Source organism: Salvelinus sp. IW2-2015, unplaced genomic scaffold, assembly GCF_002910315.2.
Source record: "Salvelinus sp. IW2-2015 unplaced genomic scaffold, ASM291031v2 Un_scaffold16475, whole genome shotgun sequence".
NCBI lineage: Eukaryota > Metazoa > Chordata > Actinopteri > Salmoniformes > Salmonidae > Salvelinus > Salvelinus sp. IW2-2015.
In genome coordinates this window covers 1-6,742 of record NW_019957604.1, presented here as the reverse complement: position 1 = coordinate 6,742, position 6,742 = coordinate 1, and the positions used below count along the sequence as shown (strand labels likewise).

At 43.1% G+C, this 6,742-nt stretch overlaps 1 long non-coding RNA gene across 1 annotated transcript; it reads right to left on the bottom strand.

Annotated features, from left to right (window-relative positions):
* Positions 1-3,320: 3,320 nt before the first annotated feature.
* LOC112080755 (uncharacterized) lies at positions 3,321-6,742 on the bottom strand. The gene is made up of 3 exons (XR_002896224.2): positions 6,620-6,742; positions 4,483-4,540; positions 3,321-3,802 (listed from the first exon to the last, which is right to left on the bottom strand). It is a non-coding gene; the product is annotated as an uncharacterized lncRNA (long non-coding RNA).

Here is a 6,742-nt window from a genome sequence, read left to right as displayed (position 1 = left end):
ATAGTGACCCAAGAAAAAAATAAAATAAATAATAATAATAATAATTGTCCGATATACTTATTCAGATAGCAGCCGATAAGACAGCTAACGGTTAGCGGGCCCCAGATGAGCGTTCAGGTAACGTCGGGACCGAGGTCCAGTTGGATAACTCCCGGGCAGATAACGTCGGCAGTCAGTCGTGAAGGCCTGGTGGGCTCCGTATCTGCAGCAACAACAACAAAAAAATAAAAAAAAAATAAAAAATAAAAAAAACGGGTCCGGATAGTGACTGTAGCCCAGGAATGGCTGATGGAACTCCTCAGCTGGCTAGCCTCCGGAATGATTTGAGGTTTGCTCCGGGATCGACGTAAGCCAATAGTCACACGGTTTGCAGCTAGCTAGCTGCAAATGTCCAGAGCCTGCGGCTGAAATCCGGGGAAACTGAGAGAAAAAAATCCCGGAATGCTCCGGTCCGAGTCGCGTTGCACAAAAGTGCCGGTAGATTATCGAGCTAAAGGAATAGCTGATGACCACTAAACGTGGGCAGCTGAAACACCAACGGCTAGCCAGCAGACCGGCTAATTTCTGGGCAGCTACAGATTAGCTTCTGGCTAGCTAATCGGATAGCTTCTGGTTAGCTTTCTGGCTAGCTTCTGATTAGCCCCTGGCTAGCTTCCACGGTGGATTTTCAGATTTGAGGTAAATAATACTTTTTTGTAATTGGTGAAGCGGGTTGCAGGAGAGCTTTTGCAGGAAAGCTTTTGTAGTTGAGTTCTTGGATAATAAAATATATAAAAGATATGCGAAGAAAGGTGTAAATATATATATATACAGGACACGACAATACGAAACAGAAATGACGTCTGAACTGCTAAGCCATCTTGGAATGGCTAGCTAGCTGCTGCTACTTAAGTTAGCAAGGCAAATTCAAATAAATTGCCCTAACTGGACACAAAAATAAAGTTCTAATACCAAGAAAACAATGTATAATCAAACTCCTCCGTATCTGGTAATTTTAAGAAACTAATTTGAATTGAATAATATCCCAAAAATGCTCAACTATCACTTTTCAATCTCTATCCAATCATGTCACCAACTCACCAAGCTTCTCAACACATAGAACCCCTGTCCCGCCTTATTCTGCAGTACAATCCCAATACAACACACTAGGTTCATTCGCTGATCCTAATCCAGTTCATACTGCAAAAGCTTTGATTGGTTGGAGGTCGTCCTCCGGAAGTGGTCATAATTACCATGTAGGTCTATGGAAGGGGGTGAGGCCTACGAGCCTCCTAGGTTTTGTATTGAAGTCAATGTACCCAGAGGAGGACAGAAGCTAGCTGTCCTCCAGCTACACCATGGTGCTACCCCAGAGAGTGCTGTTGAAGTTACTATAGACATTCATTGCAAAACAGTGTGCTTTAATCAGTTATTTTGTGACATATGAATACATTTAGTATAGTTCTATCTAAAAGGATAACTTTTTTAGTGTTTCACTATTTTTATTTTTAGGAAATTTCACTGAGGATGGTCCTCCCCTTCCTCCTCTGAGGAGCCTCCACTGTTTGGAGGATATATTGGGTGCGTTCGTAAATTCACTCTGGCTACCTACTCCGATTTCAGAGCACTCTCGTCTGATTGTGCCAGAGTGCAGAATAACTGATTAATTTAAGAACACATTGACACAGGTGTTGTTAAGCCCGAGACAAAGTCGAGATCCGGAAAACCGTGCCAATATATCCTCCAAGCACAAGCTTCGAGGGCATTATCACTTTTATACGGGTTACCAGCATATTCAAATACGGATTGACATGTTTTCAATAAAAACGTTATTTTGGTGCATTTATTCATACTATTTCATCCTTCCACAAGATATAGCCCCGACACAAATCTACCCAAGCCAGCTGCTCGTTCGTTCTATCGGTTTGGTTGCTAGAGACGCGACCCAGTCGTTCGTTCTAAATGTTTCATTTCCATACTGGCTAGCAATGTCAAAAAAGTCCAGCCAGAATAAATAGCTGCATTTGCATTTGTCATAGCGGTTTTCTAGTGACATTTATTTGGATACATCCATAACAATGAGTTAATGAGGCGCGATTTCGCCTGGCATAGAAAATGTTCTCACTCGCCAGGACACTGTTGTTCAGAGGAGCTAGCCAACAACACAGCGAACACAATCCCTTCAAACTGATTGACATTTCAAATTGACATTTCCTTCTTCTTTATATCCATAAAAATTATGCCATCTGATTTATCGTTTCGACTAGCTGAGAAGCGCTGCCTGCCTGCCAGTCTCTCCCCTCACCGTTTCTGTGACTGTGTCACAGGACTTATTGCCATTACAGAAGAGTAATTAATTATCTGTCAGTAGCTATCTATTTGATTACTTTGATTAACACAGAGCTTACACTCAAACATCTCCTGCTAATATCTCCCCAGGCACTGTCATGATGTTTATTGAATCATTGTTGCTCCAGTCGAGTCTCTTTCAAATGCTCCAGCTTGCCTTGGGTCTGGTTCCCGAGACTAGCACCGGCTATTAAAGCTATCACTGTCTTAATTTTGATACAACTGGTCATCTTTCAGGTGATAAGCTGGAGAAGCTTGCGGGGACAGTTCATAGGCACCTAATCTTGTGGGACATTTGTAACATCTCAGTATCAATATCTGACTCGGTTCGGCGATGACGACGTGTTTCTCTGTCTTAGGCGCCGTAGATTGGTAAGAAGTATAGGACATTGGGAGGTMTAGATTGCTTCATTGATATATAGTGGGCAGTTTCTTAGTACTGACCAGGCCAAAGTAGCACAGCGGGGTCGGAATGTCCTCTGCTAACGAACTTAGGGAATTAGCCCGTCTAAATCATCCCGTCTCTCCTCTGGCACTGTCTCCAACCATTAATCAATGAGATGTCATCTTCTGAACCATGAGGTAACTTTTATTTCAAGTCATCGCACACTCCTTCTCCCTCTCTCTCTCTAGTTCTCTCTCTCTCTCTCTCTTTCTTTCTCATCCTCTCTCGTTCAGCAAGGAGTGGGGGTTAAAGGATCGGGTCTGATTCTATACAATAGCCCACTTTATTTAGTTCCCACGATCAAGTGAATTGATGGGTAGATAGCAGATGCTCCAACACAACTATGAATAACATGCGTTGTGCAGTTGATCCCATTGGCTGACCTTACCTGACCTTATCCCATCTGAACTGGACATACAAATTACGAAGACAAATCGTTGAATGCGTCATCATCACCAACTTTTATTTCCAGAACATAATGCCTTTAATTGTCACTACCACTGTTATGTTAGGATCAGCTGGGCTTAATCATTGTCTGGGAAACTGGCCCAAAAGTACCCCCTGAGCACCGTAATAACAGAAGTATGGGGTGAAAGGATGGTTTTTAAATCAGAGCAGCATATGCAGTAAATGCCATGTATTCCCGTATTTAATTTTATCTCCCTGTATAATCTCTACTAATCAAAGGGCTTTATTATACTCACTGACACTCAAAAGCAATTGCAATTCGGTGGTTTTGCAGCAAAAAAAAGTTCAGTGCACATGTTATGTGTTAGTTTGCATATACATTCACAATGTTTCTGTTTCATTGTCTGTTTAATTGTGTGTGTGTGTGTCTGCAAGTGACGTGCATACATGCGTGTGCATGCTTTGTCCGTGTGTGTGCGTGTTCAGAGTGAGAGCCGTGATGAGAGCCGTGACAAGTGTTGATCACCGGTCCAGCCAGCGTAGTGTGGGATAGCGCTCAGACAGTGTCCTGCGGAGCTGAGTGCTCTGTGTCTTATCTCTGGTCTCCACCACACACTCCACCTGTGGGCACACACCACAGATTTAATCCTAATCATCTCACACACACACACACACACACACACACACACACACACACACACACAACACACCACACACACACACACACACACACACACACACACACACACACACACACACACACACACACACACACAGTCTGTGAAAAGTAAATAAATGATCTCTAAGATAATTATACATTGACCCACTCGCACACGTTTAGAACATACCATTGCTACGTGGTTGTAGCATGACGCAACACACTCCCAACACACTCAATGAATCTGAAGTCCCTGTCGATTCCAGTCTGTCTCCTTTCTATGACTAGACTTAACCCGGTACATGGTAGTAGCATAATATTGTACCTTCACATAACATACCTGTACATAACTTGCTTTACAGCTGCTAACTTTACAGTCAGTTAAAGTTACACATCTGGAACTTCTAAATCATGCTTGCCATTAGTAGGCAATGCCTCAATCAGAGTCATAAACCACTTCCAAATCAATCACATATTGACACTGTCTAGCACCACTGATCCAAGAATCCACCACTCATCTCACACTACCCTGCACTACCCTGCACTACCAGCACAGCTGCAACCCAAGCCAGGGTTTCCACGGCAACGGTAGTGTGAAAAGCAGCTGAGTGGATTTTGGGGGAAGAGGGTAAGGCTGTTGTACCAGGGCCTTGAAGAGATCTCCTCTGTCATTGTGTCTACGGTGGCAAACATCCAACAACCTGATGGAGAGAGAGAGAGAGAGAAAGGTAGAGAGAAAGAAGATGAAAATAAGCATTACTGAGAGGTGACAGATGTACAGTGCCTTGCAAAAGTATTCATCCCCCTTGGCGTTGTTCCTATTTTGTTGCATTACAACCTGTAATTTAAACAGATTTTTATTTGGATTTCCTGTAATGGACATACACAAAATAGTCCAAATTGGTGAAGTGAAATGAAAAAAATTACTTGTTTCAAGAAATTAAAAAAAATTAAAAACAGAAAAGTGGTGCGTGCATATGTATTCACCCCCTTTGCTATGAAGCCCCTAAATAAGATCTGGTGCAACCGATTACCTTCAGCAGTCACATAATTAGTTTAAAAAAGTCCACCTATGTGCAATCTAAGTGTCACGTGATCTGTCACATGATCTCAGTATATTTACACCTGTTCTGAAAGGCCCCAGAGTCTGCAACCATGAAGACCAAGGAGCTCTCCAAACAGGTCAGGGACAAAGTTGTGGAGAAGCACAGATCAGGGTTGGGTTATAAAAAAATATCCAAAACTTTGAACATCCCATGGAGCACCATTAAATCCATTATAAAAAAATTGAAAGAATATGGCACCACAACAAACCTGCCAAGAGAGGGTCGCCCACCAAAACTCACGGACCAGGCAAGGAGGGCATTAATCAGAGAGGCAACAAACAGACCAAAGATAACCCTGAAGGAGCTGAAAAGCTCCACAGTGGAGATTGGAGTATCTGTCCATAGAACCACTTTAAGCCATACACTCCACAGAGCTGGGCTTTACGAAAGAGTGGCCAGAAAAAGCCATTGCTTAAAGAAAAAATTGGTGTTCACCAAAAGGCATGTGGAAGACTCCCCAAACACATGGAAGAAGGTACTCTGGTCAGATGAGACTAAAATGTAGCTTTTTGGTCATCAAGGAAAACAGTATGTCTGGCGCAAACCCAACACCTCTCATCACCCCAAGAACATCATCCCCACAGTGAAGCATGGTGGTGGCAGCATCATGCTGTGGGGATGTTTTTCATCGGCAGGGGCTGGGAAACTGGTCTGAATTTAAGGAATGATGGATGGAGCTAAATATAGCAAAGTTCTTGAGGGAAACCTGTTTCAGTCTTACAGAGATTTGAGACTGGGATGGAGGTTCACCTTCCAGCAGGACAATGACCCTAAGCATACTGCTAAAGCAACACTCGAGTGGTTTAAGGGGAAACATTTAAATGTCTTGGAATAGCCTAGTCAAAGGCCAGACCTCAATCCAATTGAGAATCTGTGGTATGACTTAAAGATTGCTGTACACCAGCGGAACCCATCCAACTTGAAGGAGCTGGAGCAGTTTTGCCTTGAAGAATGGTCAAAAATCCCAGTGGCTAGATGTGGCAAGCTTATAGAGACATAGCGCAGGAGACTTGCAGCTGTAATTGCTGCAAAAGGGCACTCTACAAAGTATTGACTCGGGGGGTGAATAGTTATGCACGCTCAAGTTTTCAGTTTTTTTGTCTTATTTCTTGTTTGTTTCACAATGAAAAATATTTTGCATCTTCAAAGTGGTAGGCATGTTGTGTAAATCAAATGATACAAACCCCCCAAAAATCAGAACGAGAGAAAGAAAAAGTGTATGAGGAGAAAGAAAGGAGCAGACTTCATTCACATTGTTCTTGGTATCAGAGGATTTGTCTGTCCAGACTGAACATCCTGCCAGGTAAAGCCTCCTCCTGTCCTGTGGCTTATTCTGATGCGATCGGATGTGGGGAGAACAGGGTCACGGGGCCAGATTGAGCACAGAGGCATTACCGTCACTGAGAGAGAGTGAGTGATCTAACTATACGCACCATAATCTAACTATACACACTTATCTCCATCCATATGCAGCACAGATATCAGAACTTAGGTGATTAATAAGGTCTGGTAGTACTGGGTTATGGTCAGTCTGTCTGACCACACACTCTGACGTGTGTGTGTGTGTGTTTCAGAGAAATAGGGAGTAATCAACCGCTTATACACTAGTGTATTTATATTCAGATGTACAGTATAGTTCATAACTATCTGTTGACATGTTAGTGTTTAACTCACTTGATGTCCTCTCGGGCCAGGATGTCCAGTAGCTTGGCCATGTCCCCTGGAAAGTCCCCCAGCTGCACCGTAAACTTGTTGACCCGGTCGTCCAGAACCAGGGCTCGGTCAACACATTGTCTG